The sequence below is a fragment of the Bacillus rossius genome, chromosome 3, assembly GCF_032445375.1.
Source record: "Bacillus rossius redtenbacheri isolate Brsri chromosome 3, Brsri_v3, whole genome shotgun sequence".
Taxonomy (NCBI): Eukaryota; Metazoa; Arthropoda; class Insecta; order Phasmatodea; family Bacillidae; genus Bacillus; species Bacillus rossius.
In genome coordinates, this window is record NC_086332.1 from 122,820,795 (window position 1) to 122,837,442 (window position 16,648).

At 32.3% G+C, this 16,648-nt stretch overlaps 1 protein-coding gene across 1 annotated transcript in view; it reads left to right on the top strand.

Annotated features, from left to right (window-relative positions):
• The window catches only part of LOC134531215 (FK506-binding protein 59), a 191,665-nt gene that overhangs the window by 112,219 nt on the left and 62,798 nt on the right, over positions 1 to 16,648 (top strand). The gene's annotated exons all lie outside the window — the stretch shown is intronic.

The following is a 16,648-nucleotide window of genomic DNA, read 5'->3' on the forward strand; positions in this document are numbered from 1 at the left end:
TCTTTCATCTGACTTGACAGCTGAAGTGAGTTTTGAAAGGGCAGCAGATGTTGTCTCCAAAAATTCCCCTGCTAACCAATAAGAAGTTATTCTCTAAGTCATACAACTTTGAATAGAGTTTTTTTAAAGAGTAACAACTACTAACTTCAAGCTCCAGGATGTTTTCTGTGAGTTTCTTGCCATGGTCCACGAGAAATTCAGTAGAGCACAGAATTATTGCAAGCTGGCAGTCACTCAAGTTCTTAAAATAGTCTGTCGAATCACCACTATCTTCTCCATTGAGAAATTCCATTAGATCATTAATGTATTCTGCAGTATATTCAACGGAATGGAACCAAGAATTCCACCTGGTCAAAACTGGTGCTGGGAATATTTTGACATCTTTTTCTTGTTCTGGGTACTTTTGTTTCAGATGTGTGGCGTATCTGTGCTTTCGTTTCCTGGAATTCAAAAATACATGTTTGACATTACTAACAAATGTATTCAGCTCTGACATAGAGAGGCTCCACAAACTTGCGATGAGATTAAGTTTGTGCGCCTAGCACTGAACATGAACCATTTTCTCACAAAATACAACCTTTAAAGTTACACACTTGGTCATATATTGTGCGGAGTCACTCACCACAGCAACTATATTATCAAATTTTATGTTGACTTGTGCAACAATTGACAAAATTGCATGGGTGCATTCTGTGCCATTTGCACTGTCAAGTTCTTTTACACCACCTACAAACAACTTTTGGTCACTGGTACTTGCGAGAACACGAATTAAAATAATGAAAACACATTGTCCCTTCTTGTCTGTAGTTTCATCAAAAATAAGAGCAACTTTCTGGTTTTCCACAGCTTTCTTTACCATTGTCAGAAGTGGCCTCACCAATTTTGGGTAGATATATATCTTGCAATACCCGAGCAGTTGGAATATCTCCAGCACCTGTAATTAAAAAAGAAATAAATGTAAAGTTGAAGTATTATATTTTCTATAAATAATCATTTTTATGGTATGAACAGTTTTCATTAAGACAAATATTTTAATAATTTAGTCTTAGCACAGTTAAACACTAAATGTATAGCTAGGCCTACTTAACAGGTACTTATTTTTGAAGCCAGCACGGACAGGAGTTGTTATCTGCCGTTTATAGTGGTATGTTGGCATCTAAAAACATGTTCGTGAAGTCCGCAATAAATTCTTCTTTGTTTTCCCTACTGCTCTGCCCACGATTCAGTGCACTAATAATGCTCAACTGCTTCGGGGTTGAATGAGTTTTCAAGTGTGCTTCTCTTTTCCGTTTATGGGACTCTCCCTGAACATGCTTCTTGCAAGTGTCTTTCCGCAGTCAGTCCACACGACTGTCGCAATACTTGCACATCATAATTTCACTACCTTCATCAAAAATACAAAATCCATTACTTTTAAAGGGGGCGCGGAAGATTGCCATATCGGAAGACTACCATAGTGGCAGTATTCCACCTGGCCTCTTCGAAAAAGGCGGAAAAGTAACATAACGGAAATCTGCCTTATGTTCAAAGGACGAGGTGGAATTCTACCATATTTCCTTATACACTCCATGGAATGATTACAGTTGCTTTGCTCTCGAAGTAGTGTATAGAATACGTCGCTAGGTAGCACTGTAACCCCCTAGCTGTTTCTTAGGTTAAGTTAAAAGGCTACAGATAGCGCTTCTGACGGTTACTTTCTATAGTTCCAGTCATAAATCAACTCAACAGATCGCGCACTAATAGAAACAAATGTTTCCAAAAATGGGTTATAGGAAGCAGCACTGTATACTAAATAGTCACCATCTGTAAAAATAAAAATATGGTACTTTTCCTCCTGTTTTGACTGGGGAGGTGGGGCGACGGAAGACCGCCATACTGGAAGATCGCCATACTGGAAGACCGCCATACTGGAAGACTACCGTAATCAAAGAATTCCGTCTGGGGGCGACGGAAAACTACCATAAGTTAAAACGTGACCATACTGTCCTAATACTCGAACAACATAAGTAAATTATGTCTATTATCTTAAAAATAATTTGAATAAATAAGCAGCATACAAAGTCTTGTGATTCTGGTTAGTGTTTTAATTCCAGGTCACTAGTTGAAATGAAATGCAATCTAGTGACCGAAAATCACAATTCCCTGACAACTGATGGCTAAGTAAGCCAAATATTGCATTATATATATATATATATATATATATATATATATATATATATATATATATATATATATGATTTCCACCTATGTACTGACTCATCATGATATCTTTGGATCCATAAGGCATATAGACTTTAAATTTGGTAGGAATATTCCTTTTGCCGAGTAGAGTTCAGCTGAGAACGGATTTTACGAAATTCCACCCGTAAAGGGGGTTGCTGGGGCGTTAATTAAAAAATCCACATTTTCAAACTATAGCTCTTAAAGGTATAAAACTTGGCCAGAATATTCTTTTTGGCATGTTAAAATTTACCAAGAACGAATTTTATGAAATTCCACCCACAAAGGCCCGTGTGGGTGCGTTAAAAAAAAATAAACTTAAAATCTATAGTTCCTACAGATTTTAAATTTGGCAAAATTATTATTTTTGTCATCTTGAGTTCAACTGAGAACGAATTTTACGCAATTCCATCCACGAAGGGGATTATAATTACAGTTCGGGCTATAATGAATAATACAATTAATATGTTGGATTCTATACGGGTTCAATTTAGATTGCTGATGTTGACAGAAATATTATTTTGTTATAGAAATTTAATAAGCGTTGTAAAAAACATAACCACAATTCTTTGTCAATAAACTCATCAGCATTTGATTTCAATCAGCGTATTAAGTAGTTGAAAAAAATGAAGATTTTAGCTAACCAAGTATTAATTTTTATAATTATCACTACATTATTAATGAAAAGTTATATGTTATATCATATTTTTTCCTTATTTATAGCTTTTCATAGCTGAGAACACAACAATTGAACTTGGAGTTCAGAATTCGTACGTAGATGACGATGACACTGGTTTTCTCTCCTTTTCTATTCTCGATTTTCAATTTATTATGTTCTATGACTATTATTTAACCTCTGAATTTGCAAATCTCTAGTTCGAAAGATTAAAATCAGAAGAAAAAGAATAAATTTTACCAATTAATCAGAATTAATTTAATAAATTGTATTTCATTTCATTTCGTTTATAGAGGTCATAATGTATTGTCTCCATGTATTATTAATTGCACTAAATTAAATTATTTATAAAATACTGGCAACTTTTTAATTAGTCGTTGTTTATTTGTTTATTTTATTAAACATCAAATTTTATTTATATTTAAATTAGTTAATTTTGTAATTTGTAAATATATTAATCTTTATTTCAGTTATTAAATAGAAATGGTTATTTACTTGCAAATAATTTAAACAAGATTGTATTGTAATTTGTATTATATAACTTGATTATGTTCATAGAATTGAGCTTTCTTAAAAACAAATGACATTCATTTTGATACTTTTTTTATTGTGTCAAAATAAAAATATAACCATACAGCTGTCAGGATATATATTTTCAAAAAACTGATCAGATTGATTTAATTAAATCAAGTAGACCTGATTTAAGTGAGCTTAAGTGAGATTAATTATTAATCTATAATTGTTCTTATAATTTTCTTTGTTTTGGTGATTTTTTTTATTTGAGTAAAATGTTAGTTAATGTGTAGTTGATAATAATTTAGTTAATTGTTACTCAATTCAGAAGTTATTTTATTGATATTTAAAGTGAGTGAAATCAAATTTAGTGAACTCAATAAATATAAAGTTATTCTTCATATTCTTGATGTTCTGATGAGTTTTTATGTAATTGGTTTTTCCGTTTAAATGTATGTAATTATAATATACTCTTCTATATTCCCCATGTAATTTATTACCATAATTTTAAATAATTCAACTTATGAAGTAATAACTGAAATATAAAATATTAATTACATCTCCATTTAATAGTAATTACTAGGTTCTTAATTAAATTTAAAAAACTCCGTTCATTATTTTCTAAAGTTTATTAAACATAACTTTTTTTTAAAATTTGATTTAAGATATTGATAATCAATACATTTAATGAAATTTTATTTATGGTTATAATGATAATTTAACTTTTTTATTTTTTTTATTTTTTTCAATTTAATTTTTTTACAATACTTACCCACACTAATTTCCTATCCATTTCATTTAATACTGATACACAGCGAAGCGTGGACGGGTTTAGCAAGTTTACATCATATGTTTAAAATGGCATGACAGCTATCACCATCAGGTGTATAGTCATCTATACTACTTAGGTGGTAATTCAATTGAGTTTATTTTAGTAATGTCTATCAAAAGAACAATAAAATAAACTTAAGCATGAATGATTTTACATAAAAATATATTTTTGCGTTACTACATCATTAATAATACCCACATTATGTTTCTGATGGGCTGTTGGGGTTCACTTTTCGTAGGCTGACTTCACTACGACCTTACTTCTTAATGGCTGTGGTGGTGTTTTTGTCATGTTGGGGATGTTACAGGGTATTACGATTCCAGCATTATGTTTTTAGCATGTGCTGTGAAAACCATTAGACGAGTATTTTAACATATAGGTATACAGAAAAAAAAATTGCAATTAAGAATAGATAAAAACAATCGCAGCATTTCCAACCTGTGAACTGTGAATACAGAATATTTGTTATACGTTACTTGAAAATGATTTACGTTTGCTGTTTAAGTTTTACTGATTAAGTTGTTGTGAAATTACTAAATTAGACGTATATTATAACTGCCACAATGATTAAGAAATAATTTAGAAATACTGTAAAGAGCTGGTTAAGTAAAAACATTTCAGAATATTAATTTTTGAGCACCTTGAAATCCTTTTTTTTTTTTGTATGTTTACCAGGGAAATAGTCTATTTTCGATATCATTTTTCTTCTTATTCTGAAATGATTGCCTGTCTGTAAACAGATTAATAGAGGCAAAACACAACGCCACAGTAGAGCGAAAATGTCAAATGAATTAGCCATGACATACAGTAAGGAACCATACTACCAATTTTCTATAAAAAAAATCGGTGGGGCTGTATCGAGACTCACGGCTGTTGGTTTCAAGTGAAACTACTATGTTAGTGAGTCACTTTTAGTGTAATGGTTTAAAATAAAAACAATAAAAATGAGACATTGACTACGTACTAAAAATTTTAATTCAAAACAGACACTAAATGGTAGCTTACGATGAAAATTCTGTTTAACATTGGCCTGTGATATGATAAATGAGATACCATAAAAAAAATGTTTTTTTTTGGTGAACGTGCAATCTGTATTGCCCAGTGTTATCAGTTCTCTATACACAATCACACGAATCGCCGCGCTATCACGTCTGAGTCGTGAGCTACACTGAACAGAAATTTTTTTCCTAACCTAAATTAAAACTAAGTGTATTTGGGAGGTCTAGGTAAGGAAGACTTAAGTGCGTCTCAGGCGGAAGCCTATATAGTTAGGAAAATGTTAAAGCAAGATGATACAGATCTTTTCGTCAGACTTTTTCTGGTACAATATGTTTCGCTGTGATTTTTAAGACGTTTCACTTCGAAATGATATGACATCACAATTACCAGTCGGGATTTGTACCTATGTTCTCTGGAATACGAATATAGTGTCTGACGACTCGGTCCATAAACTTCGATAGTGTATCTTTTCTCATCATCAGATTGCCTTGTAGTGATTCCTTATGCTACAGGCGTGAGTGTACGATTATTGCATAACAGTACAAATACACAGTTTCAGACTATAGTACTCCATGTAGGCTATCATCACATGTCTTGAAAAATGATTGACATCTAATAATATAAGTAGAACTATCAAAAATTACGGTCTCCAAAATTTTAATTCACGTCTTTTGAGTATATCGTGTACTAGTGCATGTAACCACATGTGATTTTGTTTACACATTTACCATGAGTGTAGCCAGTATTTGTGGAAGGGGAGGGCAGAATCAGTCCCTTCTCCGGAAACTATTTTACAAAGATAATTTTTGAAAATACATTTTTAGGCTATTTGACAATTCCTTAAGTTCTTTTTGAAACTCCTGCCATTTCAATTTTTGTAAAATAAAAATTGTTTGTCTAAACAAATCTGGCATCCCTACATTTCTGACAGTTATTGTTACAGAAACAGGTTCCTCTTTTGATTAGCTTCTCTGCACTTGTACCTGTGCCTTGTTAATAGAAATGTAAACAAATATACACATAAAACAAAACAGAACACAAATCTTTTTAAAGAAAGTCAGTATCTAAGTGAATTTCAAAAATCATTGTAGTCCGTTGAATAAAGTTTCAACTGACAAACAACATTTTATAGAATAGGTCAATTAATTCGAGACATAATTCAGACATACACTATTACACATTAAACTGTATGTCATGAGAAACCTCAGTCTGTTTGTGCCTTAAGAAGGGAATAGATCTCTTTCCCGAAACGTCGCAACTGTTCTCTTAGGAATCATATACTGTGTTAGTCTGCGCTATCATCGTTGTGGTGCATACTTACATATTTGTTAATTTGTACATTTACATGAAAATAACTGTATCACTACAAAATAGTGTTACCATTTCGCTTTGTGTTGCCTTAGTATATCCAATATTTAAGTTATTTGTAAACCCTTGTTTGAATAGCTTTCCAGTATTTGCTGCGCATATTAAGCACTGTAAAACAAAAGAAAGCTAAATTCTTGAATATTTTCCATGGTTTAAAAAATACTATGTCAAATGTACACTTAAATTGAAGTATAAAATGATTAGCCAATTTTTGTAAGAAATACTCAGTTATACCTCGATAAACTGTATTTCAGATGTGAAAAAATAACCAAAGCCATGTGGTGCACAACGTTATAATATCTTTCTTTTAGTATTGCAAACTATTCCTTGTCAACTGTTTTCCAATAGACTCTTTTGTAAAAGTACTGAAAAATCAATTCTGTGAGTTGTCCAAAGTATTTTTCGTTGTTATCTACTGTTCTGGTCGTTGTTCGCCCACTGTGTCCGTCTGCGCTGTGATAGTTTCTTTACTAATTCTTTCTACGTAATTTTCATGCTATGTTTTAACTGTTTTGATGTTCCCTAATTTTCACTTGTTTTCTGTGTGTTTGCACATTTATCATTCTTGTCTGTTATTGAGGTTTCTTATGACATACATTGTAATAAGCAATTTGTGTATGTCCTAAATTTTTTTTATATATATATATATATATATATATATATATATATATATATATATATATATAATCTCCCCAATTGTAAGAACCATAAAAAAAAAATTAAAGTTTTTATTTGGTATTTGAAACCCGTACGTTTGCAAAAAAAATGTATTTAATAAAATAATTTTTTTTTTCGTAATCTCAATATATTAATTGTAGTATGTATGGAGAATTTAATTTCATAGCGAAATTATTATATCTACTTAAGTTGTAGAACTGAAGGAAAGGTCCAAACATTATAATTCACAACAACAAAATTATAAGAATTCTCTTGTTGAAGGATATTTTACTTTGTACAATTTTTTTTTTAAACGGAAATACATTACAAACCTTTCAATGAAATTTTATTTTATTTATTTATTTATCTATTTATTAATGTTTGTTACTGTAACAGTTAAACATAATACATGTTTGATACTATGTATTACAAGTAGAAATATTACACAACCAAAATATTTAAAACACAGTATTCCAACTTTCGTTGCAATTAAAATTAATTAAATAGTCATGTCACTGCGATGTGCACAAATATTAAACAACTTTATGTGGTTGTGTACTCAAAGAAGTTCATGTTTAATAATCCCGATGATTTAATTAAGTTTCTGAGGGTTTCATTGTATGAAATAAAACCTTTTATACTCCTGATAAACTCTGTGGTAAGCTATTACCAAGAATTCTGTACTTGGGAGTACTGAAAGTTCCAATAAAATATAATTGTATTCAAATAATGTGAATATTTCTAAATAAGTAAGTAAACCTTACAAAACTAGTTCTCTAAGCAATCCAACAACTGATGATATCCCCACCCACCAAAAATCATTCCAATTACGCTCAATCACTTTGCATTCCAGGATGAAAATCATAATAGTATGCAGTCCAAACTTATTCCGTGATATTAGGAGCTGAAACACATAATATACCTGTTTTTGTTAGGCCTGTCACCTCAGAGACTACAGGCAGAATCATACAGTGTATGCAATTATTGTATTCGTGACAGAGCATTGGTAAAAAAAATTTTATATTATTATTTGCAGAACTTTTAACTGTATACATTTGTTCCCAAGCATAAAATTTCTTAAATGTAATGCGATTTTACGGTGATTACGAACACTTCATTATTCACTTACCTTTCTTCTGTAACAGTACCTATTCATGGTTGCTACAGAAATAGAATCTTAGAATTCCCTGACTTTTCCCAGTTTTCCAGAAATTTAAGAGAAAAATTCCCTGACTTTCTTTTGAAGTGCATACCATAAATATTAACATGCATATGATTAAATGTAATATAAAAATTTCAACATGAGGTAAAATAAGGTTTTTTTTGTGTTATTTTGATGGCAGAATTGCGAATGTGTTTTTTTATTTCGACATGGCTGGTGAGAGCTCTTCGACCCATATTGCTGAGTTGAATACTTTTGTAGCACAAAGTGCAGTACGCAGAATTTATGTTTTTAGCAGAGGGTTTTATATGCTGAAACTGTGGCTCCTTGAGCCAATTCTTCTTAAAAGTACTTTTATTCGACATCTCTAAGCTAAAATAAGTACATAGCCTATTAATATTTTCAGGTTAGGTTAAAACTTTGTTTATGAATTCTTAAAAAATATAACTACACAAATAAAAAAACTATTACAAATTCACACCTAATATAACGGGCCTACTTAAAGAATTACAATAGCAGCATTACAACACGCAATACTCTTACAATTTTACAATGTTAACTAACGATTCTGGGGAAAAACATGTTCAGTTATGTATATTTTTTTATACAAAATGTAAGTGTCACGCAACAGAACTCACGGATTAAAATGGTTGAAAAAAAAGTAAACAAAAAATAGGTAAAAAAAATACAAAAACATAACCGCACACAAAAGCCACGTGTTTTCGTGTCAGCTTGGTAGTTTTCAAAATGAGAATTGGTATTGCCTCTTTATCAAAATGCACTTTATTTTATTATGTTTGCATCAAAAACTAACTTCACCTGAAACAACGGCTTTAAATTCACAAAATAAGCTTTGTACTCATCTTATTCCACGTGAAAATAGCCTTCAAAAGATAAACGACGCCATGCCCGTTCTGTAATCCACTGCGTGAAATGGAACATAGTACAAAGTCGCAAGGGCAAATTAAAAACAGCTGATTAAAAAGGAGCAAAACAAAAACAAATGAAGGCCTGGGTTCGCTAGTGAACTAACGAGTGCCTGGATTGGCCAGAAATTATGGCGGGTGGTTGTAACAGCCTATTGCAACGGACAATCGTAGACCAAGTAAAAAAAAAAAACGTTGCAGTTGCCGTGTGCCGTAAGCAGCAGCCTTTTAGCGGAGTCGTTCGGTAGCGGTACGAGCGCATCAAAACAAAGCTTTGTTTGAATTATACGAAACTTTAAAATTTCCAGAATTCGTAGAATTTTCCCTGACATTTCCCGGAATTCCCTGGCCATTTTAATTTCCCTCACTTTTCCCGGTTTTCTAGTCCTGTAGCAACCATGCTATTTTTTTACAGGTTCTTAGTTAATTTCCAAGTGTTCTTATGCGCCAAGCGTCTAGTGTGAAATTTCAAGTGATTTATATCGCAATGTATGGTAACTGATTCAAGGTAGTAGGTTTTAAGGTGGTTTACCTAGTTTTTAAAGTTTTTGAAAGGTGTTCTCCCAAAATGTATGAATGAATACAATTCATAAAGGAAACAATGAAGTCTCCCTCCCTCCCTCCCTTAGACTTCAACCACCCCGTTCCACTGTGACGCACGGGATTCCATTCCCCTTCCTCCTAACGACATTGTTCACCAAAGACACGACCTTGAGCTGGAACCAACAACAGTATAACGGAAACTCAGGCGCCCCGCTGACAGGATTACCATGGAACATATAAGACGTGCAAACAGAGCAAGTGTCGCCCTACCGGTCCCTGCTACGATGTTGCCGTCGCTGAGGGCGCCAACTAGCCTGGTTTAGACCCTGCGGGCCAGTTCCCAGGTAGAGAGGAGATCCCCGGGGTCGTGACGTCGCCACGTGGCTGGCAGGGAGCTGGATCGGTAGAGGTGGTGGCCCGGTGGTCCAGGTCTGAAGCTCGACTGCCGCGTCACTAGAGGCTACAGGGCTCGAACGTAGTGAACAATTTATAAGTTTCTTGCTCATTCAAGCTAGGTCTTTTGATGTTAAATAAATCTACTTCAACATTCCAGAATTATTATTTCAGTAAATATTTTGGCAAATAAAAACATTATTTCGCTGAAAGAACACTGACATCACAAACACAAGGAGGCCATATGTGAAATTGAACCCTGGTCTTTTCCTTACAACTATCACTTTCATTTCTCTAAAACCAATAAAGCATTTTAATTACAGTTCAATATAATTTTTAAATCATATATTTTGTTTGCATCATAACTTGTGTGTCGATGTTTTTAAACATAAATCATTATATAAATAAATTACATACAATATTTTTTTATATTTACTTAGACATAAAATATATAATATTATAATTTTAACTACCGTATGCTTTGCTTACAAACACTAAAATTCGCACTCTGCCTTTTCACCAATTACTACACTAATTTACTTGAAATATGGAATAACGGAAAGATGTGTATACAATATGTATATTTTATAGTGTTCGATAAAATAGCCTACTGCTCCTTCCCCCCCCCCCCCCCCCCTACTTCTGCGGGTAGTCGCAAGCAAACTGAAAATGCCTCATGGGTGTGGCAGAAATATTTTTATTTCTTTTTCACTGGGTGGCAGCAGCTGATTACATTAGTTATTTTTTCACTTTAATCTAAGATGTACATATCTTGTTTTCATTAATATTTTTAATTTGTATGTATTTATTTAAGATTCTAATATTTCGGACTTGGAATCAGGCAGTAGTAAGTTGTGCCATAATTTTCTGCGGTATACCAGCTACCACTTCATTTAAATAATGGTTGTATACCAATGTTGAGTGTTCATCCATTTATCTGTATATATTTTCCTGAAGTTTTATTGACAGTTAAAATTTAGTCTCAAACTATTGACCAATATCTTTGTTATTTAGTATTTTAGAATTTTTCGAGGAAAAAAATATTTATAGGCACATGAATTTTATTCCTAAAAATAATATTTCTGAAAAACCCCTACGTTTTCAATCAGGAAGATCATCTTTAACACACACACGTATATGATTTGTGTACCAAATATAATTTAAATATTCTATTTCATTCAACATGAGCAAATCTTTTGATACTTTCCAAAACAATATTACGATTAAAAAATTATCAATTTTAGGCCTGGTCAAGCAATACGTGGTGTGTGTGTGTGTGTGTGTATGTTTTAATTATCTTAACAATAAATGCTTTTAAGTCAAATTTGCAAATACACTTTCATGGTATTTATCTCCACTACTCTTTAATATTTAATAAATGATATGCCAACTGTAATCACTAATTGATCAAGAAAATATGCTTTTGAAAAAATATATAATTGGGAAATAATGTTTGTCAGTGAGATATTTCAGCTGTCCAGATCTGGTTTTCAAGTTAACAAACGTCTCTGAATTATGATAGCATTTATTGTATAACCTTTAGTAAAAAAAAAACTAATTCAATTAATTAGAATTATCACATAGCAAGAAATAATATTAAGTGTGGTGTCTGCTTTTAATACCTTCGAGTTATATTGGATGCCAAGTTTTTATTTTTCACCAACATGTAGACAATACTATTAGTTGCACTTGAAGATTTTAGGTCTTATTAAATTTATAACTTCTCTGCATAAATACCTGATTGTATACTTTGTTCTTCAATTGATTAACTATAAATAGGAGTATGCACTTTTCGTGTTTATTTGTTCACAGAAATCGAGGTTATTTTTCTGGAAAATCGGTGTTATTTTTCTCTGAAAGGGAGGTTATTTTGACTACCAAAATGGATAACAGTAATACCAATTTCATATCTCGAGTGTCATGAAAATTGTTTTAACACTTAATACACACCAAATACTAACTACTTAATATTAAAAAAGATGACATTAAAAAGGTTTAATTGAAATGGAATGTCCAGTATTTGGAGAAGTATGAAGTCATTTCTCAATTATTATTTAAATACTTAATGTAGCAGCTTTCGGCATTTTTGTCAACAAAAGTAATTACGGTAAATTAACAGATTTTTGTTAAAAATATTTATTACTTCGGATAAGTATGTAGGCCTACGCCATGTAAGGATTAGAGCACAACTACCACGCCACGCAAGTTCAATTCATACAGTTTACAAGTTTGTCGTATTCAACCACGCGCGGGCACGGCCGTAAACAGCTTTGTTTTGTTGTGACTTTGTGTGAGTGTGTGTGAGCGTGACTGCGCGCGCAGCCTACTGGTTGCCAGCTGCACTGCTGCTGCTGATTGCATCATTGTGTGAGCTCAGCGAGTAACGATGTGTTGTGTAGCTACTGCGTATTTGTTTGATGTTTTGTGTACAAGTGTATCAAACTATACTCACGTGTTTGCTTACATCGTTCAAGTTATTCAAAACATTCATTTTCGCGTCTATACATGTTTACAGCATTTTTCTTACCATAAATACTATAAACATTGTCACATGTCCGCGTGTGAGAGAAAGCAGCGCATAGTACTCTAGTTGAATTATGGCAGCCGTGTTGATTTACTAATTCTGCACCAAGTTAGGCCTACGTTACGAACTTCGTCAGAACTACGTATTTTTAGCATAGTTTAATCAAATAGTTATGGATATGGGGTTTATTTGTTTTCAAACGTTAAGATTCACGTAAAAATAGTATCCTATAATTTGGATATCGGGTTTATTCATTTTAAACTGTTAAAATCCACGTAAAAATGACGTTATTACAAATGAATGACTATTCGCTTTAAAATGCGTAAAAAAATAGTTTTATCGCAAATGCGAATTTTGCATACCCCTAGCTATAAAGTAGAATATTGTGTCGTAATTTGGAATTAAATAACTAATTTTGATTGTAATAGAATTTGAAAGTACACAGAAAAAAAAATTAAATTAATATTTTAAAATTTTAGGCTGTTAAATTCCGTTTACATATGCTACATTCCTATATAAATTTAATTTGCATTTTCTATTTATTATACGTTCAATCAGTGATGCACATTTTATTATATACGTTTCATTACCATGTTTAATGCTTCAGACATATCTCAGTTTGGATTAAGAATTTAAAATTGCAATTATAGAATTAGTGACACTTTTAAAACCATTAGTAGCTATAAAATTTGTAAAGAAAAAATTACAACTCTTTTTGAATAACCTAGAAACATTCATTGGTAAAAAAAACTTAAGCAAAAAGTTATTTAAAGCTTTTATAATCTACATATTTATTTTGTATACATCATTTTAGTTTCTGTTTAAGAATTTTGTGAATACCAAAGTAACCAATTATAACCAATTTGTTAATATGAACTTTATCAATCTTTATTTATCTGTGTGTTGTGTTGTTACTTGTTTTGTCATAAATTTATTGATATGTATCAGTGTATAAGTGTAAGTGTTTTGGTTGTTATTCTATGTGCTTATATCTTACCTATTTTTTAATGTATGTGTCATATTTCGTTTATATGTGGTGTAAAGCACAAGAAACAAAATTCAATTTGATCTGGCAGTTTTAAAGAAGCAGAATAATATGCTACGCATAGTAATATTTTTTTATTTCGTAATAGAAAAATTACTTAAATTTTAGCAGAGTTTATTTTTGAAAGACTGCAAGCCTGTGCAAAGCCCACCAACATTCCATGTACAAGCCTATGTCTCCCCTAGAGCGCCTGTGCTGCTTGCCCTGTGCTAACAAACTACACTACACAAAAATATTTCCCTCGCATTTCAGCATCTTAAAAATTCATTATGTATACTTTAAATAATTTAATATGGATATTTAAAACCTTTATATCTGAGTTTTTTGAGTTCTATCACCCTAATAATAAAAAAAACACTACATAAGAAAACCTTTGAATATTTGTGTTGGATTTGCATTCATTAAATAATGATCTACAATAACTTCAATTATTCCAGTGTGCAAAAATGTTAATTCTATGAAGCTAGTTACATTACGATTTTATGAGTAAGGCCGTTTTCCTCATTACGTAGAATGTATAAGAAATTTTGTTAGAATACTACCACATGTTCTTTTTTTTAATCGTCGTAATAAGAATACAGTGCTCCCTTTATAACATTGTTGGAAACATTTCTTTCTTCTCATCCGCGATCTGGATATGATTTGTTATTGCAACTATCGCCGTCTGAAGCGCTATTTGTAAGCTTTAAAGTTAACCTGAGAAACAGCTAGAGGGTTGACAGCGCTACCTACCGAGTATTCTATACACTACTTCGAGGACAATGCTGCTGTACTTATTCCATGGAGGGTGTAAGAAAATATGGCAGAATTCCGTCTTGTCCTTTGGACATATGGCAGATTTACGTTATGGTACTTTTCCGCCTTTTTCGAAGAGGCCAGGCAGAATACTGCCATTATGGTAGTCTTCCGTCACCCCCTATTAAATTCTTTCACACGTTCATGTAATGTTAGAAATTTAGACATTTTGAACTAACAATTACTGACATTAAAACATACTTTCATGTGTGCAGAACAACGCATTGGAATTATTACTAAAAAGAATGTGTTGTGTTCGTTTTAAACACAAAATTCTCGCAGCAGCGCTATTTTGGAATGGTGGTGATATTGCCTTCTTGAAAATATTGGGATGTATCAGATAATCCTTAGTTCACAGGATATGAAGCCCCACGACAACTTATTTTGTGAAGTAGACCGAAGTGAAAGGTTAGGTTTGTTCAGTGTAATAAATAACAGTTATTTGTTTTTTCGGGGAGGATTGGGAAGGTATTAGTACGTTACCATAACTAAAATTAAAGGTAAAAATGTCTCAATCGACAACGTTTTACTAACGTATCTATGGGAGGGAAAAAATACCCTTTGGATTATAAACATCATCCCGTACCACACAAATTTATGGCAGAAAGTTCAGTATAGTTATTTAAGTAATTAAGTAACTCTGTTGCCATTTTTTGCAGTGTTTACAGTGATAAAACAATGTTGATCTAACACAGTAATTAACAGATATTTTTGTGTTTTTCGCTGGTTTTTTTCGCGAATCCATTAAAAAACCTTTAAATTCACAGAAAAATCTAATTTCATAGTTTTTTCGTGTTTTTTGTCGTTTTTTCGCGATCGCAAAAATTTCATGGCCCTAGTATTAACTATATATCATTATATCATTGAATCAATTGAATTTTGTCATGGAATTTGGGCATTAATAACTTACCTGCATCAGTTTATCATTAATATAATTTCAGAGCTTGTATAAATAAATGAATTGTAATATCTGAACACTGCATGTGAAACACCGTGAACTGCGCTTCATGCTACTGCCGCCAGCTCTCCACCCGGTTTGTCTGTCACTAAACTGGGAACAAAGGTGCTGTATTAGTTGTGCATACAATACACAATATATCATTCATATCTATTGAACTCCACTGAGGACAAATACGTGGTGCGACCCCTCTGCAGGTAAATACTGTACATATATTTTTTTAATAATTTTATGCTAACGTATGTTTCGTGTCACCATTAAGGTTTTTTTTTCTTTTTTTCTTTTTTTCTTCCATGCTTCAAGTTAGTGCTTTGTTGGAAAAACCCAGCACTTAGCTGCATGACTGTGCAACAATGAAACAAAACTTTAGCTGGGTGCTCTCTCGCCAGCCAATCAAGACGAGCCCTGCTGTGGTGTATTACTTTCCAAATTTTAAGGGAACAAATGTTAGAAATGAAGTTATGCACATGTTCCTGGTTCTGTTTTGTGATTGGTTGGATGAACCATGGGCACCTTCGTCGTTCCACGAGTTGTTGCGACGCCTGCTGGTCGGGGCCAGGCCGAGTATTAACTTTTTTTATCTTCATTTTTGGATTTATTAAATAGAACTTCGACCCCAGGGGTCAGCATCGGCATCGGCCCAGGGTGTTTTGGACACCCTCCTGAGATATATTCATGGGACATTTAACCTTGGTTTGAAGTTAAGAAAGGGACTTAATTTTTTTTTTAATAATTAAGTAACAAGTTAAGCCTACATTGAATATGTGAAAAACATCTGGACCTGTTATATGTTATCTTTTTCTTATAAATAATAATAATTAAAACAAAAGACATAAAAAACACTTTTGTTTTAAATATAACTAAATACCAACTTCTTATCTTAAGGAATTAATTCATCCTTAATTTTGGCAACAAGATAAAAAACAAAACTTCAAACTGTCATTTGTAAACACTCCAGAGATTAAAGTGTCTGGTTACTATTCTGGGTTGCTTTGTTGGGCCAAACTGGAATATAACAATCTTACTAGTATTAATGT